We start from the raw sequence: 27,466 nt of genomic DNA, 5'->3' as shown, positions 1-27,466 counted from the left end.
CACCTCCTGCTCCTTCTCCGCCTCCTGCTCCTTCTCCACCTCATGCTCCCCCACCACATCCAGCTCCACCTCCACCTCCTGCTGCTTCCACTCCACCTGCTCCATCTCCTCTTTCTGCTCAACCTCCCCCTCCTGCTCCTTCTCCACTTCCTGGTCAAACTCCTCCTCCTGCTACTTCTCCCCCTCCTGCTCCTGGCTTGCCTGCTGCTCCTTCTCCCCTCCTGCTCCTTCACCCCCTCCTGCTCCTGCTCCTTCTCCTCCTCCTGCTCCTCCTCCTTTATCTCCTGCTCCTTCTCCACCTCATGCTCCTTTTCCATTTCCAGCTCCACCTCCACCTCCTGCTCTTTCTCCACGTCCTGCTCCTTCTCCGCCTCCTGCTCCTTCTCCGCTTCCTGCTCCTTCTCCGCCTCCTGCTCCTTCTCCGCCTCCTGCTTCTTCTATGCCTCCCGCTCCTCCTCCGCCTACTGCTCGTTCATACCCTCCTGATCATTCTCGCCGTCGAGCCCCTCCTCCACCTCCTGCTCCCTCTCCCTCAACTGCTCCTTATCCGTCTCCTGCTTCTTCCCCTCCTCCTGATCCTTCTCGTCTTCCTGCTCCTTCTCGTCCTCCTGCTCCTTCTCGTCCACCTGCTCCTTCTCCTCCTGTTGCTCCTTCTCCCCCTCCTGCTCCATCTCCCTCTCCTGCTCCATCTCCCTCTCCTGCTCCTTCTCCCTCTCCTGCTCCTTCTCCTCCTGTTGATCCTTCTCCACCTCCTGCTCCTTTTCAACGTCTAGCTCCATCTCCTCCTCCTGCTCATTCTTCTCTTCGTGGTCCTTCTCCTCCTCCTGCTGCTTCTCCTCGTCCTGCCCCTTCTCTGCTCAACCCCTCCTCCTGCTCCTTCTACTCTTCCTGCCACTTCTCCACCTTCTGCTCCTTCTCCTCCTTCTGCTCCTCCTCCACCTCCTGTTCCTTCTACCCCTCCTGCTCCTTCTCCCCCTCCTGCTCCTTCTCCTCCTCTTGTTCGTTCTCCTCCTCCAGCTCCTTCTCCTCCTCCAGCTCCTTCTCCCCGTCCTGCTCCTTCTTCACCTGCAGCTCCACCTACGCCTCCTGCTCATTCTCCACCTCCTGCTCCTTCTCCACCTCCTGCTCCTTCTCCGCCTCCTGCTCCTTCTCCACGTCATGCTTCTCCACCACATCCAGCTCCACCTCCACCTCCTGCTGCTTCCCCTCCACCTGCTCCATCTCCTCTTTCTGCTCAACCTCCCCCTCCTGCTCCTTCTCCACTTCCTGGTCAAACTCCTCCTCCTGCTCCTTCTCCCCCTCCTGCTCCTGCCTTGCCTGCTGCTCCTTCTCCCCACCTGCTCGTTCACCCCCTCCTGCTCCTGCTGCTGCTTTACCTCCTGCTCCTTCTCCGTCTCCTGTTCCTTCTCCTCGTCAAGCTCAACCTCTTCCTACTGCTCCTTCTCCACCTCCTGCTCCTTCTCCACCTCCTGCTCCTTCTCCACCTCCTGCTCCTTCTCCACCTACTGCTCCTTCTCCACCTCCTGCTCCTTCTCCACCTACTCCTCCTTCCTCACCTCCTGCTCCTTCTGGACCTCCTGCTCCTTCTCCACCTCCTGCTCCTTCTCCACCTCCTGCTCCTTCTCCACCTCCTGCTCCTTCTCCACCTCCTGCTACTTCTCCACCTCCTGCTCCTTCTCCACCTCCTGCTCCTTCTCCACCTTCTGCTCCTTCTCCACCTCCTGCTCCTCCTTCATCTCTTTTCCTTCTCCACCTGCTGCTCTTTTTCCATATCCAGCTCCACCTCCACATCCTGCTCCTTCTCCACCTCATGCTCCTTCTCCAACCACTGCTCCTTCTTCTCCTCCTCCTTCACCACCAACTGTTCATTCTCCACCTCCTGCTCCTTCTCCAACTCCTGCTCCTTCTACGCCTCCTGCTCCTTCTCCGCCTCCTGCTCCTTCTCTGCCTCCTGCTCCTTCTCCACCTCCTGCTCCTTCTATGCATCCCGCTCCATCTCTACCTCCGACTCCTGCTCCTTCTCCACTTCCTGCTCCTTCTCCACCTCCTGCTCCTTCTCCAGCTCCTGCTCCTTCTCCACCTCCTGCTCCTCCTCCTTCATCTCCTGCTCCTTCTCCACCTCCTGCTCCTTCTCCGCCTCCTGCTCCTTCTCCGCCTCCTGCTCCTTCTCTGCCTCCTGCTCATTCTCCACCTCATGCTCCTCCACCACATCCAGCTCCACCTCCACCTCCTGCTGCTTCAACTCTACCTGCTCCATCTCCTCATTCTGCTCAACCTCCCCCTCCTGCTCCTTCTCCACTTCCTGGTCAAACTCCTCCTCCTGCTCCTTCTCCCCCTCCTGCTCCTGGCTTGCCTGCTGCTCCTTCTCCCCTCCTGCTCCTTCTCCCCCTCCTGCTCCTGCTCCTACTCTACCTCCTGCTCATTCTCCGTCTCCTGTTCCTTCTCCTCGTCAAGCTCAACCTCTTCCTACTCCTCCTTCTCCACCGACTGCTCCTTCTCCACCTGCTGCTCCTTCTCCACCTCCTGCTCCTTCTCCACCTCCTGCTCCTTCTCCACCTACTCCTCCTTCTTCCCCTCCTGCTCCTTCTCGACCTCCTGCTCTTTCTCCACCTCCTGCTCCTTCTCCACCTCCTGCTCCTTCTCCACCTCCTGCTCCTCCTTCATCTCCTTTCCTTCTTCACCTCCTGCTCTTTTTCCATATCCAGCTCCACCTCCACATCCTGCTCCTTCTCCACCTCAAGCTCCTTCTCCAACCACTGCTCCTTCTTCTCCTCCTCCTTCATCACCAACTGTTCATTCTCCACCTCCTGCTCCTTCTCCAACTCCTGCTCCTTCTCCGCCTCCTGCTCCTTCTCCGCCTCCTGCTCCTTCTATGCCTCCCGCTCCATCTCTACCTCCGCCTCCTGCTCCTTCTACCCCTCCCGCTCCATCTCTACCTCCTGCTCCTTTTCCCCGTCCTGCTCCTTCTCCACCTCCTGCTCCTTCTCCCCGTCCTGATCCTTCTTCACCTGCAGCTCCACCTCCGCCTCCTGCTCCTTCTCCGCCTCCTGCTCCTTCTCTGCCTCCTGCTCCTTCTCCGCCTCCTGCTCCTCTATGCCTCCCGCTCCATCTCTACCTCCGCCTCCTGCTCCTTCTCCCCCTCCCGCTCCATCTCTACCTCCTGCTCCTTTTCCCCGTCCTGCTCCTTCTCCACCTCCTGCTCCTTCTCCACCTCCTGCTCCTTCTCCGCCTCCTGCTCCTTCTCCACCTCATGCTCCTCCACCACATCCAGCTCTACCTCCACCTCCTGCTGCTTCCACTCCACCTGCTCCATCTCCTCTTTCTGCTCAACCTCCCCCTCCTGCTCCTTCTCCACTTCCTGGTCAAACTCCTCCTCCTGCTACTTCTCCCCCTCCTGCTCCTGGCTTGCCTGCTGCTCCTTCTCCCCTCCTGCTCCTTCACCCCCTCCTGCTCCTGCTCCTTCTCCTCCTCCTGCTCCTCCTCCTTTATCTCCTGCTCCTTCTCCACCTCATGCTCCTTTTCCATTTCCAGCTCCACCTCCACCTCCTGCTCCTTCTCCACGTCCTGCTCCTTCTCCGCCTCCTGCTCCTTCTCCGCTTCCTGCTCCTTCTCCGCCTCCTGCTCCTTCTCCGCCTCCTGCTTCTTCTATGCCTCCCGCTCCTCCTCCGCCTACTGCTCGTTCACACCCTCCTGATCATTCTCGCCGTCGAGCCCCTCCTCCACCTCCTGCTCCCTCTCCCTCAACTGCTCCTTATCCGTCTCCTGCTTCTTCCCCTCCTTCTGATCCTTCTCGTCTTCCTGCTCCTTCTCGTCCTCCTGCTCCTTCTCGTCCACCTGCTCCTTCTCCTCCTGTTGCTCCTTCACCCCCTCCTGCTCTTTCTCCCTCTCCTGCTCCATCTCCCTCTCCTGCTCCTTCTCCCTCTCCTGCTCCTTCTCCTCCTGTTGATCCTTCTCCACCTCCTGCTCCTTTTCAACGTCTAGCTCCATCTCCTCCTCCTGCTCATTCTTCTCTTCGTGCTCCTTCTCCTCCTCCTGCTGCTTCTCCTCGTCCTGCCCCTTCTCTGCTCAACCCCTCCTCCTGCTCCTTCTACTCTTCCTGCCACTTCTCCACCTTCTGCTCCTTCTCCTCCTTCTGCTCCTCCTCCACCTCCTGTTCCTTCTACCCCTCCTGCTCCTTCTCCCCCTCCTGCTCCTTCTCCTCCTCTTGTTCGTTCTCCTCCTCCAGCTCCTTCTCCTCCCCCAGCTCCTTCTCCCCGTCCTGCTCCTTCTTCACCTGCAGCTCCACCTACGCCTCCTGCTCATTCTCCACCTCCTGCTCCTTCTCCACCTCCTGCTCCTTCTCTGCCTCCTGCTCCTTCTCCACCTACTGCTCCTTCTATGCATCCCGCTCCATCTCTACCTCCGACTCCTGCTCCTTCTCCGCCTCCTGCTCCTCTATGCCTCCCGCTCCATCTCTACCTCCGCCTCCTGCTCCTTCTCCCCCTCCCGCAACATCTCTACCTCCTGCTCCTTTTCCCCGTCCTGCTCCTTCTCCACCTCCTGCTCCTTCTCCACCTCCTGCTCCTTCTCCGCCTCCTGCTCCTTCTCCACCTCATGCTCCTCCACCACATCCAGCTCCACCTCCACCTCCTGCTGCTTCAACTCTACCTGCTCCATCTCCTCATTCTGCTCAACCTCCCCCTCCTGCTCCTTCTCCACTTCCTGGTCAAACTCCTCCTCCTGCTCCTTCTCCCCCTCCTGCTCCTGGCTTGCCTGCTGCTCCTTCTCCCCTCCTGCTCCTTCTCCCCCTCCTGCTCCTGCTCCTACTCTACCTCCTGCTCATTCTCCGTCTCCTGTTCCTTCTCCTCGTCAAGCTCAACCTCTTCCTACTCCTCCTTCTCCACCGACTGCTCCTTCTCCACCTGCTGCTCCTTCTCCACCTCCTGCTCCTTCTCCACCTCCTGCTCCTTCTCCACCTACTCCTCCTTCTTCCCCTCCTGCTCCTTCTCGACCTCCTGCTCTTTCTCCACCTCCTGCTCCTTCTCCACCTCCTGCTCCTTCTCCACCTCCTGCTCCTCCTTCATCTCCTTTCCTTCTTCACCTCCTGCTCTTTTTCCATATCCAGCTCCACCTCCACATCCTGCTCCTTCTCCACCTCAAGCTCCTTCTCCAACCACTGCTCCTTCTTCTCCTCCTCCTTCATCACCAACTGTTCATTCTCCACCTCCTGCTCCTTCTCCAACTCCTGCTCCTTCTCCGCCTCCTGCTCCTTCTCCGCCTCCTGCTCCTTCTATGCCTCCCGCTCCATCTCTACCTCCGCCTCCTGCTCCTTCTACCCCTCCCGCTCCATCTCTACCTCCTGCTCCTTTTCCCCGTCCTGCTCCTTCTCCACCTCCTGCTCCTTCTCCCCGTCCTGATCCTTCTTCACCTGCAGCTCCACCTCCGCCTCCTGCTCCTTCTCCGCCTCCTGCTCCTTCTCTGCCTCCTGCTCCTTCTCCGCCTCCTGCTCCTCTATGCCTCCCGCTCCATCTCTACCTCCGCCTCCTGCTCCTTCTCCCCCTCCCGCTCCATCTCTACCTCCTGCTCCTTTTCCCCGTCCTGCTCCTTCTCCACCTCCTGCTCCTTCTCCACCTCCTGCTCCTTCTCCGCCTCCTGCTCCTTCTCCACCTCATGCTCCTCCACCACATCCAGCTCTACCTCCACCTCCTGCTGCTTCCACTCCACCTGCTCCATCTCCTCTTTCTGCTCAACCTCCCCCTCCTGCTCCTTCTCCACTTCCTGGTCAAACTCCTCCTCCTGCTACTTCTCCCCCTCCTGCTCCTGGCTTGCCTGCTGCTCCTTCTCCCCTCCTGCTCCTTCACCCCCTCCTGCTCCTGCTCCTTCTCCTCCTCCTGCTCCTCCTCCTTTATCTCCTGCTCCTTCTCCACCTCATGCTCCTTTTCCATTTCCAGCTCCACCTCCACCTCCTGCTCCTTCTCCACGTCCTGCTCCTTCTCCGCCTCCTGCTCCTTCTCCGCTTCCTGCTCCTTCTCCGCCTCCTGCTCCTTCTCCGCCTCCTGCTTCTTCTATGCCTCCCGCTCCTCCTCCGCCTACTGCTCGTTCACACCCTCCTGATCATTCTCGCCGTCGAGCCCCTCCTCCACCTCCTGCTCCCTCTCCCTCAACTGCTCCTTATCCGTCTCCTGCTTCTTCCCCTCCTTCTGATCCTTCTCGTCTTCCTGCTCCTTCTCGTCCTCCTGCTCCTTCTCGTCCACCTGCTCCTTCTCCTCCTGTTGCTCCTTCACCCCCTCCTGCTCTTTCTCCCTCTCCTGCTCCATCTCCCTCTCCTGCTCCTTCTCCCTCTCCTGCTCCTTCTCCTCCTGTTGATCCTTCTCCACCTCCTGCTCCTTTTCAACGTCTAGCTCCATCTCCTCCTCCTGCTCATTCTTCTCTTCGTGCTCCTTCTCCTCCTCCTGCTGCTTCTCCTCGTCCTGCCCCTTCTCTGCTCAACCCCTCCTCCTGCTCCTTCTACTCTTCCTGCCACTTCTCCACCTTCTGCTCCTTCTCCTCCTTCTGCTCCTCCTCCACCTCCTGTTCCTTCTACCCCTCCTGCTCCTTCTCCCCCTCCTGCTCCTTCTCCTCCTCTTGTTCGTTCTCCTCCTCCAGCTCCTTCTCCTCCCCCAGCTCCTTCTCCCCGTCCTGCTCCTTCTTCACCTGCAGCTCCACCTACGCCTCCTGCTCATTCTCCACCTCCTGCTCCTTCTCCACCTCCTGCTCCTTCTCTGCCTCCTGCTCCTTCTCCACCTACTGCTCCTTCTATGCATCCCGCTCCATCTCTACCTCCGACTCCTGCTCCTTCTCCGCCTCCTGCTCCTCTATGCCTCCCGCTCCATCTCTACCTCCGCCTCCTGCTCCTTCTCCCCCTCCCGCAACATCTCTACCTCCTGCTCCTTTTCCCCGTCCTGCTCCTTCTCCACCTCCTGCTCCTTCTCCACCTCCTGCTCCTTCTCCGCCTCCTGCTCCTTCTCCACCTCATGCTCCTCCACCACATCCAGCTCCACCTCCACCTCCTGCTGCTTCCACTCCACCTGCTCCATCTCCTCTTTCTGCTCAACCTCCCCCTCCTGCTCCTTCTCCACTTCCTGGTCAAACTCCTCCTCCTGCTCCTTCTCCCCCTCCTGCTCCTGGCTTGCCTGCTGATCCTTCTCCCCTCCTGCTCCTTCTCCCCCTCCTGCTCCTGCTCCTACTCTACCTCCTGCTCATTCTCCGTCTCCTGTTCCTTCTCCTCATCAAGCTCAACCTCTTCCTACTGCTCCTTCTCCACCGCCTGCTCCTTCTCCACCTCCTGCTCCTTCTCCACCTCCTGCTCCTTCTCCACCTACTCCTCCTTCTTCCCCTCCTGCTCCTTCTCGACCTCCTGCTCCTTCTCCACCTCCTGCTCCTTCTCCACCTCCTGCTCCTTCTCCACCTCCTGCTCCTCCTTCATCTCCTTTCCTTCTCCACCTCCTGCTCTTTTTCCATATCCAGCTCCACCTCCACATCCTGCTCCTTCTCCACCTCAAGCTCCTTCTCCAACCACTGCTCCTTCTTCTCCTCCTCCTTCACCACCAACTGTTCATTCTCCACCTCCTGCTCCTTCTCCAACTCCTGCTCCTTCTCCGCCTCCTGCTCCTTCTCCGCCTCCTGCTCCTTCTATGCCTCCCGCTCCATCTCTACCTCCGCCTCCTGCTCCTTCTACCCCTCCCGCTCCATCTCTACCTCCTGCTCCTTTTCCCCGTCCTGCTCCTTCTCCACCTCCTGCTCCTTCTCCCCGTCCTGATCATTCTTCACCTGCAGCTCCACCTCCGCCTCCTGCTCCTTCTCCGCCTCCTGCTCCTTCTCTGCCTCCTGCTCCTTCTCCGCCTCCTGCTCCTCTATGCCTCCCGCTCCATCTCTACCTCCGCCTCCTGCTCCTTCTCCCCCTCCCGCTCCATCTCTACCTCCTGCTCCTTTTCCCCGTCCTGCTCCTTCTCCACCTCCTGCTCCTTCTCCACCTCCTGCTCCTTCTCCGCCTTCTGCTCCTTCTCCACCTCATGCTCCTCCACCACATCCAGCTCCACCTACACCTCCTGCTGCTTCCACTCCACCTGCTCCATCTCCTCTTTCTGCTCAAACTCCCCCTCCTGCTCCTTCTCCACTTCCTGGTCAAACTCCTCCTCCTGCTACTTCTCCCCCTCCTGCTCCTGGCTGGCCTGCTGCTCCTTCTCCCCTCCTGCTCCTTCACGCCCTCCTGCTCCTGCTCCTTCTCCTCCTCCTGCTCCTCCTCCTTTATCTCCTGCTCCTTCTCCACCTCATGCTCCTTTTCCATTTCCAGCTCCACCTCCACCTCCTGCTCCTTCTCCACGTCCTGCTCCTTCTCCGCCTCCTGCTCCTTCTCCGCTTCCTGCTCCTTCTCCGCCTCCTGCTCCTTCTCCGCCTCCTGCTTCTTCTATGCCTCCCGCTCCTCCTCCGCCTACTGCTCGTTCACACCCTCCTGATCATTCTCGCCGTCGAGCCCCTCCTCCACCTCCTGCTCCCTCTCCCTCAACTGCTCCTTATCCGTCTCCTGCTTCTTCCCCTCCTCCTGATCCTTCTCGTCTTCCTGCTCCTTCTCGTCCTCCTGCTCCTTCTCGTCCACCTGCTCCTTCTCCTCCTGTTGCTCCTTCTCCCCCTCCTGCTCCTTCTCCCTCTCCTGCTCCATCTCCCTCTCCTGCTCCTTCTCCCTCTCCTGCTCCTTCTCCTCCTGTTGATCCTTCTCCACCTCCTGCTCCTTTTCAACGTCTAGCTCCATCTCCTCCTCCTGCTCATTCTTCTCTTCGTGCTCCTTCTCCTCCTCCTGCTGCTTCTCCTCGTCCTGCCCCTTCTCTGCTCAACCCCTCCTCCTGCTCCTACTACTCTTCCTGCCACTTCTCCACCTTCTGCTCCTTCTCCTCCTTCTGCTCCTCCTCCACCTCCTGTTCCTTCTACCCCTCCTGCTCCTTCTCCCCCTCCTGCTCCTTCTCCTCCTCTTGTTCGTTCTACTCCTCCAGCTCCTTCTCCTCCTCCAGCTCCTTCTCCCCGTCCTGCTCCTTCTTCACCTGCAGCTCCACCTACGCCTCCTGCTCATTCTCCACCTCCTGCTCCTTCTCCGCCTCCTGCTCCTTCTCCACGTCATGCTTCTCCACCACATCCAGCTCCACCTCCACCTCCTGCTGCTTCCCCTCCACCTGCTCCATCTCCTCTTTCTGCTCAACCTCCCCCTCCTGCTCCTTCTCCACTTCCTGGTCAAACTCCTCCTCCTGCTCCTTCTCCCCCTCCTGCTCCTGCCTTGCCTGCTGCTCCTTCTCCCCACCTGCTCGTTCACCCCCTCCTGCGCCTGCTGCTGCTTTACCTCCTGCTCCTTCTCCGTCTCCTGTTCCTTCTCCTCGTCAAGCTCAAACTCTTCCTACTGCTCCTTCTCCACCTCCTGCTCCTTCTCCACCTCCTGCTCCTTCTCCACCTACTCCTCCTTCTCCACCTCCTGCTCCTTCTCCACCTCCTGCTCCTTCTCCACCTACTCCTCCTTCCTCACCTCCTGCTCCTTCTGGACCTCCTGCTCCTTCTCCACCTCCTGCTCCTTCTCCACCTCCTGCTCCTTCTCCACCTCCTGCTACTTCTCCACCTCCTGCTCCTTCTCCACCTCCTGCTCCTGCTCCACCTTCTGCTCCTTCTCCACCTCCTGCTCCTCCTTCATCTCTTTTCCTTCTCCACCTGCTGCTCTTTTTCCATATCCAGCTCCACCTCCACATCCTGCTCCTTCTCCACCTCATGCTCCTTCTCCAACCACTGCTCCTTCTTCTCCTCCTCCTTCACCACCAACTGTTCATTCTCCACATCCTGCTCCTTCTCCAACTCCTGCTCCTTCTACGCCTCCTGCTCCTTCTCCGCCTCCTGCTCCTTCTCCGCCTCCTGCTCCTTCTCTGCCTCCTGCTCCTTCTCCACTTCCTGCTACTTCTCCACCTCCTGCTCCTTCTCCAGCTCCTGCTCCTTCTCCACCTCCTGCTCCTCCTCCTTCATCTCCTGCTCCTTCTCCACCTCCTGCTCCTTTTCCATATCCAGCTCCACCTCCACCTCCTGCTCATTCTCCACCTCCTGCTCCTTCTCCGCCTCCTGCTCCTTCTCCGCCTCCTGCTCCTTCTCTGCCTCCTGCTCATTCTCCACCTCATGCTCCTCCACCACATCCAGCTCCACCTCCACCTCCTGCTGCTTCAACTCCACCTGCTCCATCTCCTCTTTCTGCTCAACCTCCCCCTCCTGCTCCTTCTCCAATTCCTGGTCAAACTCCTCCTCCTGCTCCTTCTCCCCCTCCTGCTCCTGGCTTGCCTGCTGCTCCTTCTCCCCTCCTGCTCCTTCTCCCCCTCCTGCTCCTGCTCCTACTCTACCTCCTGCTCATTCTCCGTCTCCTGTTCCTTCTCCTCGTCAAGCTCAACCTCTTCCTACTGCTCCTTCTCCACCGCCTGCTCCTTCTCCACCTCCTGCTCCTTCTCTACCTCCTGCTCCTTCTCCACTTCCTGCTCCTTCTCCACCTACTCCTCCTTCTTCCCCTCCTGCTCCTTCTCGACCTACTGCTCCTTCTCCACCTCCTGCTCCTTCTCCACCTCCTGCTCCTTCTCCACCTCCTGCTCCTCCTTCATCTCATTTCCTTCTCCACCTCCTGCTCTTTTTCCATATCCAGCTCCACCTCCACATCCTGCTCCTTCTCCACCTCAAGCTCCTTCTCCAACCACTGCTCCTTCTTCTCCTCCTCCTTCACCACCAACTGTTCATTCTCCACCTCCTGCTCCTTCTCCAACTCCTGCTCCTTCTCCGCCTCCTGCTCCTTCTCCGCCTCCTGCTCCTTCTATGCCTCCCGCTCCATCTCTACCTCCGCCTCCTGCTCCTTCTACCCCTCCCGCTCCATCACTACCTCCTGCTCCTTTTCCCCGTCCTGCTCCTTCTCCACCTCCTGCTCCTTCTCCCCGTCCTGATCCTTCTTCACCTGCAGCTCCACCTCCGCCTCCTGCTCCTTCTCCGCCTCCTGCTCCTTCTCTGCCTCCTGCTCCTTCTCCGCCTCCTGCTCCTCTATGCCTCCCGCTCCATCTCTACCTTCGCCTCCTGCTCCTTCTCCCCCTCCCGCTCCATCTCTACCTCCTGCTCCTTTTCCCCGTCCTGCTCCTTCTCCACCTCCTGCTCCTTCTCCCTGTCCTGCTCCTTCTTGACCTGCAGCAAAACCTCCGCCTCCTGCTCCTTCTCCACCTCCTGCTCCTTCTCCACCTCCTGCTCCTTCTCCGCCTCCTGCTCCTTCTCCACCTCATGCTCCTCCACCATATCCAGCTCCACCTCCACCTCCTGCTGATTCCACTCCACCTGCTCCATCTCCTCTTTCTGCTCAACCTCCCCCTCCTGCTCCTTCTCCAATTCCTGGTCAAACTCCTCCTCCTGCTCCTTCTCCCCCTCCTGCTCCTGGCTTGCCTGCTGCTCCTTCTCCCCTCCTGCTCCTTCACCCCCTCCTGATCCTGCTCCTTCTCCACCTCCTGCTCCTTCTCCAACTCCTGCTCCTTCTCCAACTCCTGCTCCTTCTCCACCTCCTGCATCTCCTCCTTCATCTCCTGCTCCTTCTCCACCTCCTGCTCCTTTTCCATTTCCAGCTCCACCTCCACCTCCTGCTCCTTCTCCACCTCCTGCTCCTTCTCCGCCTCCTGCTCCTTCTCCGCCTCCTGCTCCTTCTCCGCCTCCTGCTCCTTCTCTGCCTCCTGCTCCTTCTATGCCTCCCGCTCCTCCTCCGCCTACTGCTCGTTCACACCCTCCTGATCATTCTCGCCGTCGAGCCCCTCCTCCACCTCCTGCTCCCTGTCCCTCAACTGCTCCTTCTCCGTCTCCTGCTTCTTCCCATCCTCCTGATCCTTCTCGTCTTCCTGATCCTTCTCGTCTTCCTGATCCTTCTCGTCTTCCTGATCCTTCTCGTCCTCCTGCTCCTTCTCGTCCTCCTGCTCCTTCTCGTCCTCCTGCTCCTTCTCGTCCTCCTGCTCCTTCTCCTCCTGTTGCTCCTTCTCCCCCTCCTGCTCCTTCTCCCTCTCCTGCTCCATCTCCCTCTCCTGCTCCTTCTCCCTCTCCTGCTCCTTCTCCTCCTGTTGATCCTTCTCCACCTCCTGCTCCTTTTCAACGTCTAGCTCCATCTCCTCCGCCTGCTCATTCTTCTCTTCGTGCTCCTTCTCCTCCTCCTGCTGCTTCTCCTCGTCCTGCTCCTTCTCTGCTCAACCCCTCCTCCTGCTCCTTCTTCTCTTCCTGCCACTTCTCCACCTTCTGCTCCTTCTCCTCCTTCTGCTCCTCCTCCACCTCCTGCTCCTTCTACCCCTCCTGCTCCTTCTACCCCTCCTGCTCCTTCTCCTCCTCTTGTTCGTTCTCCTCCTCCAGCTCCTTCTCCTCCTCCGGCTCCTTCTCCCCGTCATGCTCCTTCTTCACCTGCAGCTCCACCTACGCCTCCTGCTCATTCTCCACCTCCTGCTCCTTCTCCAACTCCTGCTCCTTCTCCGCCTCCTGCTCCTTCTCCACCTCATGCTCCTCCACCACATCCAGCTCCACCTCCACCTCCTGCTGCTTTCCCTCCACCTGCTCCATCTCCTCTTTCTGCTCAACCTCCCCCTCCTGCTCCTTCTCCACTTCCTGGTCAAACTCCTCCACCTGCTCCTTCTCCCGCTCCTGCTCCTGCCTTGCCTGCTGCTCCTTCTCCCCACCTGCTCCTTCACCCCCTCCTGCTCCTGCTCCTGCTTTACCTCCTGCTCCTTCTCCGTCTCCTGTTCCTTCTCCTCGTCAATCTCAACCTCTTCCTACTGCTCCTTCTCCAACTCCTGCTCCTTCTCCACCTCCTGCTCCTTCTCCACCTCCTGCTCCTTCCCCACCTCCTGCTCCTTCTCCACCTCCTGCTCCTTCTCCACCTCCTGCTCCTTCTCCACCTCCTGCTCCTTCTCCACCTCATCCTCCTTCTCCACCACCTGCTCCTTCTCCACCTCCTCCTCCTTCTTCACCGCCTGCTCCTTCTCCACCTCCTGCTCCTTCTCCACCTCCTGCTCCTTCTCCACCTCCTGCTCCTTTTGCACCTCCTGCTCCTTCTGCACCTCCTATTCCTACTCCACCTCCAGCTCCTTCTCCTCCTCCTCATGCTCCATCTCCACGTCCTGCTACTTCTCCTCCTCCAGCTCCAACTCCCCGTCCTGCTCCTTCTTCACCTCCAGCTCCTTCTCCAACTGAAGCTTTCCACAACTCCTGTTCATTCTCCATTTCATGCTCCTTCGCCTCCTCCTCCTCCTTCTCCTCCAACTGGTCGTTCCCCACCACCTGCTCCTTCTCCACCTCCGGCTCCTTCTCCCTCTCCTGCTGCTTCAACGCCTCCTGCTCCTTCGATGCATCCAGCTCCTTCTCTGCATCCTGCTCGTTCACCCCCACCTGCTCCGTCTCCTCCTTCTGCTTCTTCCCCTCCTCCTGCTCCTTCTCGTCCACCTGATCATTCTCGTCCTCCTGCTCATTCGCCCCCTCTTGCTCTTGCTTTGCATCCCACTCCTTCTCCGCCTCCTGCTCCTTCTCCCCCTCCCGCTCCATCTCAACCTCCTGCTCCTTTTCCCCGTCCTGCTCCTTGTCCTCCTTCTGCTCCTCCTCCACCTCCTGCTCCTTCTACCCCTCCTGCTCCTTCTACCCCTCCTGCTCCTTCTCCTCCTCTTGTTCGTTCTCCTCCTCCAGCTCCTTCTCCTCCTCCAGCTCCTTCTCCCCGTCCTGCTCCTTCTTCACCTGCAGCTCCACCTCCGCCTCCTGCTCCTTCTCCACCTCCTGTTCCTTCTCCACCTCCTGCTCCGCTTCCTGCTTTTTCTCCAACTCATGCTCCTCCACCACAACCAACTCCAACTCCACCTCCTGCTGCTTCCCCTCCACCTGCTACATCTCCTCTTTCTGCTCAACCTCCCCCTCCTGCTCCTTCTCCACTTCCTGGTCAAACTCCTCCTCCTGCTCCTTCTCCCCCTCCTGCTCCTGCCTTGCCTGCTGCTCCTTCTCCCCACCTGCTACTTCACCCCCTCCTGCTCCTGCTGCTGCTCTACCTCCTGCTCCTTCTCCGTCTCCTGTTCCTTCTCCTCGTCAAGCTCAACTTCTTCCGACTGCTCCTTCTCCACCTCCTGCTCCTTCTCCACCTCCTGCTCCTTCTCCACCTCCTGCTCCTTCTCCACCTCCTGCTACTTCCCCACCTCCTGCTCCTTCTCCACCTCCTGCTCCTTCTCCACCTCCTGCTCCTTCTCCACCTCCTGCTCCTTCTCCACCTCCTGCTCCTTCTCCACCTCCTGCTCCTTCTCCACCTCCTATTCCGACTCCACCTCCAGCTCCTTCTCCTCCTCCTCATGCTCCATCTCCACGTCCTGCTCCTTCTCCTCCTCCAGCTCCAACTCCCCGACCTGCTCCTTCTTCACCTCCAGCTCCTTCTCCAACTGAAGCTTTCTACAACTCCTGTTCATTCTCCACTTCCTGCTCCTTCGCCTGCTTCTCCTCCTTCTCCTCCAACTGGTCATTCCCCACCTCCTGCTCCTTCTCCACCTCCGGCTCCTTCTCCCTCTCCTGCTGCTTCAACGCCTCCTGCTCCTTCGATGTATCCAGCTCCTTCTCTGCATCCTGCTCGTTCACCCCCACCTGCTCCTTCTCCTCCTTCTGCTTCTTCCCCTCCTCCTGCTCCTTCTCGTCCTCCTGATCATTCTCGTCCTCCTGCTCATTCCCACCTCTTGCTCTTGCTTTGTATCCCACTCCTTCTCCGCCTCCAGCTCCTTCACCCCCTCCCGCTCCATCTCTACCTCCTGCTCCTTTTCCCTTTCCTGCTCCTTCTCCACCTCCTGCTCACTCTCCCCTCATGCTCACTCTCCCCCTCCTGCTCCTTGTCCTCGTCCCGCTCAACCTCCTCCTCCAGCTCCTTCTCCACCTCCTGCTCCTTCTCCACCTCCGGCTTCTTCTCCACCTCCTACTCCTTCTCCACCTCCTGCTCCTTCTCCACCTCCTGCTCCTTCTCCACCTCCTGCTCCTTCTCCACCTCCTGCTCCTCCTCGTTTATCTCCTGCTCATTCTCCACCTCCTGCTCCTTTTCCATATCCAGCTCCACCTCCACATCCTGCTCCTTCTCCACCTCATGCTCCTTCTCCAACTGCTGCACCTTCTCCTCCTCCTCCTTCTCCTCCAACTGTTCATTCTCCACCTCCTGCTCCTTCTCCACCTCCTGCTCCTTCTCCAACTCCTGTTCCTTCTACACCTGCTGCTCCTTCTCCACCTCCTGCTCCTTCTCCTCCTCCTGCTCCTTCTCCACCCCCTGCTCCACCTCCTTGTGCTCCTTCTCCGCCTCCTGCTCCATCTCCGCCTCCTGCTCCTTCTCCGCCTCCTGATCCTTCTCCGCCTCCCGCTCCTTCTCCGCCTCCTTCTCCTTCTCCGCCTCCTGCTCATACCCCTCCTCCTGCACCTTCACTCCCTCCTGCTCCTGCTTTGCCTCCTGCTGCTTCGCCCCGTTCTGTTCCTTTGCCCCCTCCTGCTCCTTCTCCACCGATAGCTCCTTCTCCACCTTCTGCTCCCACTCTTCATCCTGCTCATTCTACCCCTCCTGTTCCATCTCGTCGTCCAGCTCAACTTCCACCTTCTGCTCCTTCTCCACCTCCTGCTCCTTCTGCTCTTCCTGCTCCTTCTTCTCTTCATGCTCCTTCTCCTCCTCCTTATCCTTCTCCACCGAATGCTCCTTCTCCACCTCCTGCTCTTTCTCCACCTCCTGTTCCTTATCCTCCGCCTGCTCCTTCTCCTCCTCCTGCTCCCTCTCAACCTCCTGCTCCTTCTCCACCTCTTGCTCCTTCTCCACCTTCTGCTCCTTCTCCGCCTCCTGCTCCCCTCCCTCAACTGCTCCTTCTCCGTCTCCTGCTTATTCCCCTCCTCCTGATCCTTCTCGTCTTCCTGATCCTTCTCGTCTTCCTGATCCTTCTCGTCTTCCTGCTCCTTCTCGTCCTCCTGCTCCTTCTCGTCCTCCTGCTCCTTCTCCTCCTGTTGCTCCTTCTCGTCCTCCTGCTCCTTCTCGTCCTCCTGCTCCTTCTCCTCCTGTTGCTCCTTCTCCCCCTCCTGCTCCTTCTTCCTCTCCTGCTCCTTCTCCCTCTCCTGCTCCTTATCCCTCTCCTGCTCCTTCTCCTCCTGTTGCTCCTTCTCCACCTCCTGCTCCTTCTCAACGTCTGGCTCCATCTCCTCCTCCTGCTCATTCTTCTCTTCGTGCTCCTTTTCCTTCTCCTGCTCATTCTCCTCGTCCTGCTCCTTCTCTCCTCCTCTTGCTCCTTCTCTTCCTCTGCTCAACCCCTTCCTCCTGCTCCTTCTTCTCTTCCTGCTCCTTCTCCACCTTCTGCTCCTTCTCCTCCTTCTGCTCCTCCTCCCCGTCCTGCTCCTTCTTCACCTGCAGCTCCTCCTCCGCCTCCTGCTTCTTCTCCACCTCCTGCTCCTTCTCCGCCTCCTGCTCCTTCTCCACTTCATGCTCCTACACCACATCCAGCTCCACCTCCACCTTCTGCTGCTCCATCTCCAATTTGTGCGCAACCTCCCCCTCCTGCTCCTTCTCCACTTCCTGGTCAAATTCCTCCTCCTGCTCCTTCTCCCCCTCCTGCTCCTGCCTTGCCTGCTGCTCCTTCTCCCCTCCTGCTCCTTCACCCCCTCCTGCTCCTGCTCCTACTCTCCCTCCTGCTCCTTCTCCGTCTCCTGTTCCTTCTCCTCGTCAAGCTCAACCTCTTCCTACTGCTCCTTCTCCACCTCCTGCTCCTTCTCCACCTCTTGCTCCTTCTCTACCTCCTGCTCCTTCTCCACCTCCTGCTACTTCTCCGCCTCCTGCTCCTTCTCCACCTCCTGCCCCTTCTCCACCTCCTGCTCCTTCTCCATCTCCTGCTCCTTCTCCACGTCCTGCTCCTTCTCCACCAGCTGCTCCTTCTCCACCTCCTGCTCCTTCTCCACCTCCTGCTCCTTCTCCACCTCCTGCACCTTCTCCACCTCCTGCTACTTCTCCGCCTCCTGCTCCTTCTCCACCTCCTGCCCATTCTCCACCTCCTGTTCATTCTGCACTTCCTGCTCCTTCGCCTCCTGCTGATCCTTCTCCTCCAACTGGTCATTCCCCACCTCCTGCACCTTCTCCACCTCCGGCTCCTTCTCCCCCTCCTGCTGCTTCAACGCCTCCTGCTCCTTCGATGCATCCAGCTCCTTCTCTGCATCATGCTCGTTCACCCACACCTGCTCCTTCTCCTCCTCCTGCTTCTTCCCCTCCTCCTGCTCCATCTCGTCCTCCTGATCATTCTCGTCCTCCTGCTCATTCGCCCCCTCTTGCTCTTGCTTTGCATCCCACTCCTTCTCCGCCTCCTGCACCTTCTCACCCTCCTGCTCCTGCTTTGCCTCCTGCTCCTTCGCCCCGTTCTGTTCCTTTGCCCCCTCCTGCTCCTTCTCCACCCTCTGCTCCTACTCGACATCCTGCTCATTCCACCCCTCCTGTTCCATCTCGTCGTCCAGCTCAACTTCCACCTTCTGCTCCTTCTCCACTTCATGCTCCTTCTCCACCTCCTGCTCCTTCTTCTCTTCCTGCTCCTTCTTCTCTTCCTGCTCCTTCTCCTCCTCCTTATCCTTCTCCTCATCCTGCTCCTCCTCCTCCTCCTGCTCCTTCTCCTCCTCCTGCTCCTTCTCCACCTCCTGCTCCTTCTCCGCCTCCTGCTCCTTCTCCGCCTCCTGCTCCTTCTATGCCTCCCGCTCCTCCACCGCCTACTGCTCGTTCACACCCTCCTGATCATTCTCGCCCTCGAGCCCCTCCTCCACCTCCTGCTCCCTCTCCCTCAACTGCTCCAACTCCGTCTCCTGCTTCTTCCCCTTATCCTGATCCTTCTCGTCTTCCTGATCCTTCTCGTCTTCCTGATCCTTCTCGTCCTCCTGCTCCTTCTCGTACTCCTGCTCCTTCTCCTCCTGTTGCTCCTTCTCCCCCTCCAGCTCCTTCTCCCTCTCCTGCTCCTTCTCCCTCTCCTGCTCCTTCTCCCTCTCCTGCTCCTTCTCCTCCTGTTGCTCCTTCTCCACCTCCTGCTCCTTCTCAACGTCTTGCTCCATCTCCTCCTCCTGCTCATTCTTCTCTTCGTGCTCCTTCTCCTTCTCCTGCTCCTTCTCCTCGTCCTGCTCCTTCTCTCCTCCTCCTGCTCCTTCTCTTCCTCTGCTCAACCCCTTCCTCCTGCTCCTTCTTCTCTTCCTGCTCCTTCTCCACCTCCTGCTCCTTCTCCACCTTCTGCTCCTCCTCCCCGTCATGCTCCTTCTTCACCTGCAGCTCCTCCTCCGCCTCCTGCTTCTTCTCCACCTCCTGCTCCTTCTCCACCTCCTGCTCCTTCTCCGCCTCCTGCTCCTTCTCCACCTCATGCTCCTCCACCACATCCAGCTCCACCTCCACCTCCTGCTGCTTCCCCTCCACCTGCTCCATCTCCAATTTGTGCTCAACCTCCCGCTCCTGCTCCTTCCCCACTTCCTGGTCAAACTCCTCCTCCTGCTCCTTCTCCCCTCCTGCTCCTGCCTTGCCTGCTGCTCCTTCTCCCCTCCTGCTCCTTCACCCCCTCCTGCTCCTGTTCCTTCTCCACCTCCTGCTCCTTCTCCACATCCTGCTCCTTCTCCACCTTCTGCTTCTTCTCCACCTTCTGCTCCTTCTCCACCTTCTGCTCCTTCTGCAGTTCCGGCCACTTCTCCACCTCCTGCTCCTTCTCCACCTCCTATTCCTACTCCACCTCCAGCTCCTTCTCCTCCTCCTCCTCATGCTCCATCTCCACGTCCTGCTCCTTCTCCTCCTCCAGCTCCAACTCCCCGTCCTGCTCCTTCTTCACCTCCAGCTCCTTCTCCAACTGAAGCTCCTTCCACAACTCCTGTTCATTCTCCACCTCCTGCTCCATCGCCTCCTCCTCCTCCTTCTCCTCCAACTGTTCATTCCCCACCTCCTGCTCCTCCTCCACCTCCGGCTCCTTCTCCATCTCCTGCTGCTGCAACGCCTCCTGCTCCTTCGATGCATCCGGCTACTTCTCTGAATCCTGCTCGTTCACCCCCACATGCTCCTCCTCCTCCTTCTGCTTCTTCCCCTCCTTCTGCTCCTTCTCGCCCTCCTGATCATTCTCGTCCTCCTGCACCTTCGCCCCCTCTTGCTCTTGCTCTGCATCCCACTCCTTCTCCGCCTCCTGCTCCTTCTCCCCCTCCCGCTCCTTCTCTACCTCGTGCTCCTTTTCCCCGTCCTGCTCCTTCTCCACCTCCTGCTCACTCTCCCCCTCCTGCTCACTCTCCCCCTCCTGCTCCTTCTCCTCGTCCCGCTTAAACTCCTCCTCCTGCTCCTTCTCCTCCTCCTGCTCCTTCTCCACCTCCTGCTCCTTCTCCACCTCCTGCTCCTTCTCCACATCCTGCTCCTTCTCCACCTCCTGCTCCTTCTCCACCTCCTGCTCCTTCTCCACCTGCTGCTACTCCTATTTCATCTCCTGCTCCTTCTCCACCTCCTGCTCCTTTTCCATATCCAGCTCCACCTCCACCTCCTGCTCCTTCACCACCTGCTCCTTCTCCGCCTCCTGCTCCTTCTCTGCCTCCTGCTCCTTCTCCGCATCCCGCTCCTCCTCCGCCGACTGCTCGTTCACACCCTCCTGATCAATCTCGCCCTCGAGCCCCTCCTCCACCTCCTGCTCCCTCTCCCTCAACTGCTCCTTCTCCGTCTCCTGCTTCTTCCCCTCCTCCTGATCCTTCTCGACTTCCTGATCCTTCTCGTCTTCCTGATCCTTCTCGTCCTCCTGCTCCTTCTCGTCCTCCTGCTCCTTCTCTTCATCCTGCTCCATCTCCTCCTCCTGCTGCTTCTCGTCCTCCTGCTCCTTCTCCTCCTGTTGCTCCTTCTCCACATCCTGCTGCTTCTCAACGTCTGGCTCCATCTCCTCCTCCTGCCGCTTCTCCTCCTCCTGCTCCTTCTCTCCTCCTCCTGCTCCTTCTCTTCCTCTGCTCAACCCCCTCCTCCTGCTCCTTCTTCGCTTCCTGCTCATTCTCCACCTTCTGCTCCTTCTCCTCCTTCTGCTCCTCCTCCACCTCCTGCTCCTTCCACCCCTCATGCTCCTTCTACCACTCCTGCTCCTTCTCCTCCTCTAGCTCCTTCTCCCCGTCCTGCTCCTTCTTCACATGCAGCTCCTCCTCCGCCTCCTTCTCCTTCTCCACCTCCTGCTCCTTCTCCACCTCCTGCTCCTTCTCCGCCTCCTGCTCCTTCTCCCCTCCTGCTCCTTCACCACTCCTGCTCCTGCTCCTTTTCCCCGTCCTGCTCCTTCTCCACATACTGCTCACTCTCCCCTTCCTGCTCCTTCTCCTCGTCTCGCTCAAACTCCTCCTCCTGCTCCTTCTCCACCTCCTGCTCCTTCTCCACCTCCTGCTCCTTCTCGGCCTCCTGCTCCTTCTCCGCCTCCTGCTCCTTCTCCGCCTCCTGCTCCGCCTCCTGCTCCTTCTCCGCCTCCTGCTCCTTCTCTGCCTCCTGCTCCTTCTCCACCTCCTGCTCCTTCTCCACCTCCTGCTCCTTCTCCACCTGCTGCTCCTTCTCTACCTCCTGCTCCTTCTTCTCCACCTGCTCCGTCTCCTCCTCCTGCTCCTTCTCCTCTTCCTGCTCCTTCACCACCTCCTGCTCCTCCTCCACCTCCTGCTCTTTCTCCACCTGCTGCTCCTTCTCTACCTCCTGCTCCTTCTCCTCCTCCAGCTCCGTCTCCTCCTCCTGCTCCTTCTCCTCCTCCTGCTCCTTCTCCTCCTGCTCCTTCTCCACCTCCTGCTCCTTCTCCACCTCCTGCTCTTTCTCCTCCTCCTGCTCCGTCTCCTCCTCCTGCTCCTTCTCCTCCTGCTGCTCCTTCTCCACCTCCTGCTCCTTCTACATCTTCTGCTCCTTCTCCACCTTCTGCTCCTTCACCAGTTCCTACTACTTCTCCACCTCCTGCTCCTTCTCCACCTCCTATTCCTACTCCACCTCCAGCTCCTTCTCCTCCTCCTCCTCATGCTCCATCTCCACGTCCTGCTCCTTCTCCTCGTCCGGCTCAAACTAATCCTCCTGCTCCTTCTCCTCCTCCCGCTCCATCTCCACCTCCTGCTCCTTCTCCACCTCCTGCTCCTTCTCCACCTCCTGCTCCTTCTCCACCTCCTGCTCCTTCTCCACCTCCTGCTCCTTCTCCACCTAATGCTCCTTCTCCACCTCCTGCTCCTTCTCCACCTCCTACTCCTTCTCCACCTCCTGCTCCTCCTCCTTCATCTCCTGCTCCTTCTCCACCTCCTGCTCCTTTTCCATATCCAGCTCCACCTCCACTTCCTGCTCCTTCACCTCCTGCTTCTTCTCCGCCTCCTGCTCCTTCTCCCCCTCTTGCTCCTTCTCCGCCTCCTGCTCCTTCTCCGCCTCCTGCTCCTTCTATGCCTCCCGCTCCTCCTCCGCCGACTGCTCGTTCACACCCTCCTGATCATTTTCGCCCTCGAGCCCCTCCTCCACCTCCTGCTCCCTCTCCCTCAACTGCTCCTTCTCCGTCTCCTGCTTCTTCCCCTGCTCCTGATCCTTCTCGTCTTCCTGATCCTTCTCGTCTTCCTGATCCTTCTCGTCCTCCTGCTCCTTCTCGTCCTCCTGCTCCTTCTCGCCATCCTGCTCCTTCTCGTCCTCCTGCTCCTTCACGTCCTCCTGCTCCTTCTCCTCTTGTTGCTCCATCTCCCTCTCCTGCTCCTTCTCCCTCTCCTTCTCCTTCTCCTCCTGTTGCTCCTTCTCCACCTCCTGCTCCTTCTCAACGTCGGGCTCCATCTCCTCCACCTGCTCCTTCTTCTCTTCGTGCTCCTTCTCCACCTCCTGCTGCTTCTCCTCGTCCTGCTCCTTCTCTCCTCCTCCTGCTCCTTCTCTTCCTCTGCTCACCCCCCTCCTCCTGACCCTTCTTCTCTTCCTGCTCCTTCTCCACCTTCTGCTCCTTCTCCTCCTTCTGCTCCTCCTCCACCTCCTGCTGCTTCTAACCCTCATGCTCCTTTTACCCCTCCTGCTCCTTCTCCTCCTCTAGCTCCTTCTCCTCCTCCAGCTCCTTCTCCTGCTGCAGCTCCTTCTCCCCCTGCAGCTCCTTCTTCCCGTGCTGCTCCTTCTTCACCTGCAGCTCCTCCGCCGCCTCCTTCTCCTTCTCCACCTCCTGCTCCTTCTCCACCACCTGCTCCTTCTCCGCCTCCTGCTCCTTCTCCACCTCATGCTCCTCCTTCATCTCCTTTCCTTCTCCACCTGCTGCTCTTTTTCCATATCCAGCTCCACCTCCACATCCTGCTCCTTCTCCACCTCATGCTCCTTCTCCAACCATTGCTCCTTCTTCTCCTCCTCCTTCACCACCAACTGTTCATTCTCCACCTCCTGCTCCTTCTCCAACTCCTGCTCCTTCTCCGCCTCCTGCTCCTTCTCCGCCTCCTGCTCCTTCTCCGCCTCCTGCTCCTTCTCTGCCTCCTGCTCCTTCTCCGCCTCCTGCTCCTTCTATGCCTCCCGCTCCATCTCTACCTCCGACTCCTGCTCCTTCTCCACCTCCTGCTCCTTCTCCACCTCCTGCTCCTCCTCCTTCATCTCCTGCTCCTTCTCCACCTCCTGCTCCTTTTCCACCTCCTGCTCATTCTCCACCTCCTGCTCCTTCTCCGCCTCCTGCTCCTTCTCCGCCTCCTGCTCCTTCTCAGCCTCCTGCTCCTTCTCCGCCTCCTGCTCCTTCTCTGCCTCCTGCTCCTTCTCCACCTCATGCTCCTCCACCACATCCAGCTCCACCTACACCTCCTGCTGCTTCCACTCCACCTGCTCCATCTCCTCATTCTGCTCAACCTCACCCTCCTGCTCCTTCTCCACTTCCTGGTCAAACACCTCCTCCTGCTCCTTCTCCCCCTCCTGCTCCTGGCTTGCCTGCTGCTTCTTCTCCCCTCCTGCTCCTTCACCCCCTCCTGCTCCTGCTCCGACTCTACCTCCTGCTCATTCTCCGTCTCCTGTTCCTTCTCCTCATCAAGCTCAACCTCTTCCTACTGCTCCTTCTCCACCGCCGGCTCCTTCTCCACCTCCTGCTCCTTCTCCACCTCCTGCTCCTTCTCCACCTACTCCTCCTTCTTCCCCTCCTGCTCCTTCTCGACCTCCTGCTCCTTCTCCAACTCCTGCTCCATCTCCACCTCCTGCTCCTTCCCCACCTCCTGCTCCTCCTTCATCTCCTTTCCTTCTCCACCTCCTGCTCTTTTTCCATATCCAGCTCCACCTCCACCTCCTGCTCCTTCTCCAACACCTGCTCCTTCTCCGCCTCCTGCTCCTTCTCCGCCTCCTGCTCCTTCTCCGCCTCCTGCTCCTTCTCTGCCTCCTGCTCCTTCTCCGCCTCCTGCTCCTTTTCCCCGTCACGCTCCTTCTCCACCTCCTGCTCCTTCTCCCCGTCCTGCTCCTTCTTCACCTGCAGCTCCACCTCCGCCTCCTTCTCCTTCTCCACCTCCTGCTCCTTCTCCACCTCCTGCTCCTTCTGCGCCTCCTGCTCCTTCTCCACCTCATGCTCCTCCACCACATCCAGCTCCACCTCCACCTCCTGCTGCTTCCACTCCACCTGCTCCATCGCCTCTTTCTGCTCAACCTCCCCCTCATGCTCCTTCTCCAATTCCTGGTCAAACTCCTCCTCCTGCTCCTTCTCCCCCTCCTGCTCCTGGCTTGCCTGCTGCTCCTTCTCCCCTCCTGCTCCTTCACCCCTTCCTGCTCCTGCTCCTTCTCCACCTCCTGCTCCTTCTCCACCTCCTGCTCCTTCTCCACCTCCTGCTCCTTCTCCACCTCCTGCTCCTCCTCCTTCATCTCCTGCTCCTTCTCCACCTACTGCTCCTTTTCCACTTCCAGCTCCACCTCCACCTCCTGCTCCTTCTCCACCTCCTACTCCTTCTCCGCCTCCTGCTCCTTCTCCGCCTCCTGCTCCTTCTCCACCTCCTGCTCCTTCTCCCCTCCTGCTCCTTCTCCACCTCCTGCTCCTCCTCCTTCATCTCCTGCTCCTTCTCCACCTCCTGCTCCTTTTCCATTTCCAGCTCCACCTCCACCTCCTGCTCCTTCTCCACCTCCTTCTCCTTCTCCGCCTCCTGCTCCTTCTCCGCCTCCTGCTCCTTCTCCACCTCCTGCTCCTTCTCCCCTCCTGCTCCTTCACACCCTCCTACTCCTGCTCCTTCTCCACCTACTGCTCCTTCTCCATCTCCTGCTCCTTCTCCACCTCCTGCTCCTTTTCCATTTCCAGCTCCACCTCCACCTCCTGCTCCTTCTCCACCTCCTGCTCCTTCTCCGCCTCCTGCTCCTTCTCCGCCTCCTGCTCCTTCTATGCCTCCCGCTCCTCCTCCGCCTACTGCTCGTTCACACCCTCCTGATCATTCTCGCCATCGAGCCCCTCCTCCACCTCCTGCTCCCTCTCCCTCAACTGCTCCTTCTCCGTCTCCTGCTTCTTCCCCTCCTCCTGATCCTTCTTGTCTTCCTGATCCTTCTCGTCCTCCTGATCCTTCTCGTCTTCCTGATCCTTCTCGTCCTCCTGCTCCTTCTCGTCCTCCTGCTCCTTCTCGTCCTCCTGCTCCTTCTCGTCCTCCTGCTCCTTCTCGTACTCCTGCTCCTTCTCCTCCTGTTGCTCCTTCTCCCCCTCCTGCTCCTTCTCCCTCTCCTGCTCCATCTCCCTCTCCTGCTCCTTCTCCCTCTCCTGCTCCATCTCCTCCTGTTGCTCCTTCTCCACCTCCTGCTCCTTTTCAACGTCTAGCTCCATCTCCTCCTCCTGCTCATTCTTCTCTTCGTGCTCCTTCTCCTCCTCCTGCTGCTTCTCCTCGTCCTGCTCCTTCTCTGCTCAACCCCTCCTCCTGCTCCTTCTTCTCTTCCTGCCACTTCTCCACCTTCTGCTCCTTCTCCTCCTTCTGCTCCTCCTCCACCTCCTGCTCCTTCCACCCCTCCTGCTCCTTCTACCCCTCCTGCTCCTTCTCCTCCTCTTGTTCGTTCTCCTCCTCCAGCTCCTTCTCCTCCTCCAGCTCCTTCTCCCCGTCCTGCTCCTTCTTCACCTGCAGCTCCACCTACGCCTCCTGCTCATTCTCCACCTCCTGCTCCTTCTCCACCTCCTGCTCCTTCTCCGCCTCCTGCTCCTTCTCCACCTCATGCTCCTCCACCACATCCAGCTCCACCTCCACCTCCTGCTGCTTTCCCTCCACCTGCTCCATCTCCTCTTGCTGCTCAACCTCCCCCTCCTGCTCCTTCTCCACTTCCTGGTCAAACTCCTCCACCTGCTCCTTCTCCAGCTCCTGCTCCTGCCTTGCCTGCTGCTCCTTCTCCCCACCTGCTCCTTCACCCCCTCCTGCTCCTGCTCCTGCTTTACCTCCTGTTCCTTCTCCGTCTCCTGTTCCTTCTCCTCGACAATCTCAACCTCTTCCTACTGCTCCTTCTCCAACTCCTGCTCCTTCTCCACCTCCTGCTCCTTCTCCACCTCCTGCTCCTTCTCCACCTCCTGCTCCTTCTCCACCTCCTGCTACTTCTCCACCTCCTGCTCCTTCTCCACCTCCTGCTCCTTCTCCACCTCATCCTCCTTCTCCACCACCTGCTCCTTCTCCACCTCCTCCTCCTTCTTCACCGCCTGCTCCTTCTCCACCTCCTGCTACTTCTCCACCTCCTGCTCCTTCTCCACCTCCTGCTCCTTCTCCACCTCATCCTCCTTCTCCACCACCTGCTCCTTCTCCACCTCCTCCTCCTTCTTCACCGCCTGCTCCTTCTCCACCTCCTGCTCCTTCTCCACCTCCTGCTCCTTCTCCACCTCCTGCTCCTTTTCCACCTCCTGCTCCTTCTACACCTCCTATTCCTACTCCACCTCCAGCTCCTTCTCCTCCTCCTCATGCTCCATCTCCACGTCCTGCGACTTCTCCTCCTCCAGCTCCAACTCCCCGTCCTGCTCCTTCTTCACCTCCAGCTCCTTCTCCAACTGAAGCTTTCTACAACTCCTGTTCATTCTCCATTTCCTGCTCCTTCGCCTCCTCCTCCTCCTTCTCCTCCAACTGGTCGTTCCCCACCACCTGCTCCTTCTCCACCTCCGGCTCCTTCTCCCTCTCCTGCTGCTTCAACGCCTCCTGCTCCTTCGATGCATCCAGCTCCTTCTCTGCATCCTGCTCGTTCACCCCCACCTGCTCCGTCTCCTCCTCCTGCTTCTTCCCCTCCTCCTGCTCCTTCTCGTCCACCTGATCATTCTCGTCCTCCTGCTCATTCGCCGCCTCTTGCTCTTGCTTTGCATCCCACTCCTTCTCCGCCTCCTGCTCCTTCTCCCCCTCCCGCTCCATCTCAACCTCCTGCTCCTTTTCCCCGTCCTGCTCCTTGTCCTCCTTCTGCTCCTCCTCCACCTCCTGCTCCTTCTACCCCTCCTGCTCCTTCGACCCCTCCTGCTCCTTCTCCTCCTCTTGTTTGTTCTCCTCCTCCAGCTCCTTCTCCTCCTCCAGCTCCTTCTCCCCGTCCTGCTCCTTCTTCACCTGCAGCTCCACCTCCGCCTCCTGCTCCTTCTCCACCTCCTGCTCCTTCTCCACCTCCTGCTCCTTCTCCGCTTCCTGCTTCTTCTCCAACTCATGCTCCTCCACCACAACCAGCTCCAACTCCACCTCCTGCTGCTTCACCTCCTCCCGCTCCATCTCTACCTCCTGCTCCTTTTCCCCGTCCTGCTTCTTCTCCACCTCCTGCTCACTCTCCCCTCGTGCTCACTCTCCCCCTCCTGCGCCTTGTCCTCGTCCCGCTCAACCTCCTCCTCCTGCTCCTTCTCCACCTCCTGCTCCTTCTCCACCTCCGGCTTCTTCTCCACCTCCTACTCCTTCTCCACCTCCTGCTCCTTCTCCACCTCCTGCTCCTTCTCCACCTCCTGCTCCTTCTCCACCTCCTGCTCCTCCTCGTTTATCTCCTGCTCATTCTCCACCTCCTGCTCCTTTTCCATATCCAGCTCCATCTCCACATCCTGCTCCTTCTCCACCTCATGCTCCTTCTCCAACTGCTGCACCTTCTCCTCCTCCTCCTTCTCCTCCAACTGTTCATTCTCCACCTCCTGCTCCTTCTCCACCTCCTGCTCTTTCATCCAACTCCTGTTCCTTCTACACCTGCTGCTCCTTCTCCACCTCCTGCTCCTTCTCCTCTTCCTGCTCCTTCTCCACCCCCTGCTCCACCTCCTTGTGCTCCTTCTCCGCCTCCTGCTCCATCTCCGCCTCCTGCTCCTTCTCCGCCTCCTGCTCCTTCTCCGCCTCCCGCTCCTTCTCCGCCTCCTTCTCCTTCTCCGCCTCCTGCTCATACCCCTCCTCCTGCACCTTCACTCCCTCCTGCTCCTGCTTTGCCTCCTGCTGCTTCGCCCCGTTCTGTTCCTTTGCCCCCTCCTGCTCCTTCTCCACCGATAGCTCCTTCTCCACCTTCTGCTCCCACTCTTCATCCTGCTCATTCTACCCCTCCTGTTCCATCTCGTCGTCCAGCTCAACT

The sequence above is a fragment of the Heptranchias perlo genome, chromosome 36, assembly GCF_035084215.1.
Source record: "Heptranchias perlo isolate sHepPer1 chromosome 36, sHepPer1.hap1, whole genome shotgun sequence".
Taxonomy (NCBI): Eukaryota; Metazoa; Chordata; class Chondrichthyes; order Hexanchiformes; family Hexanchidae; genus Heptranchias; species Heptranchias perlo.
The sequence above is the reverse complement of the archived record's forward strand: the minus strand, read 5'-3'. Positions refer to the sequence as shown.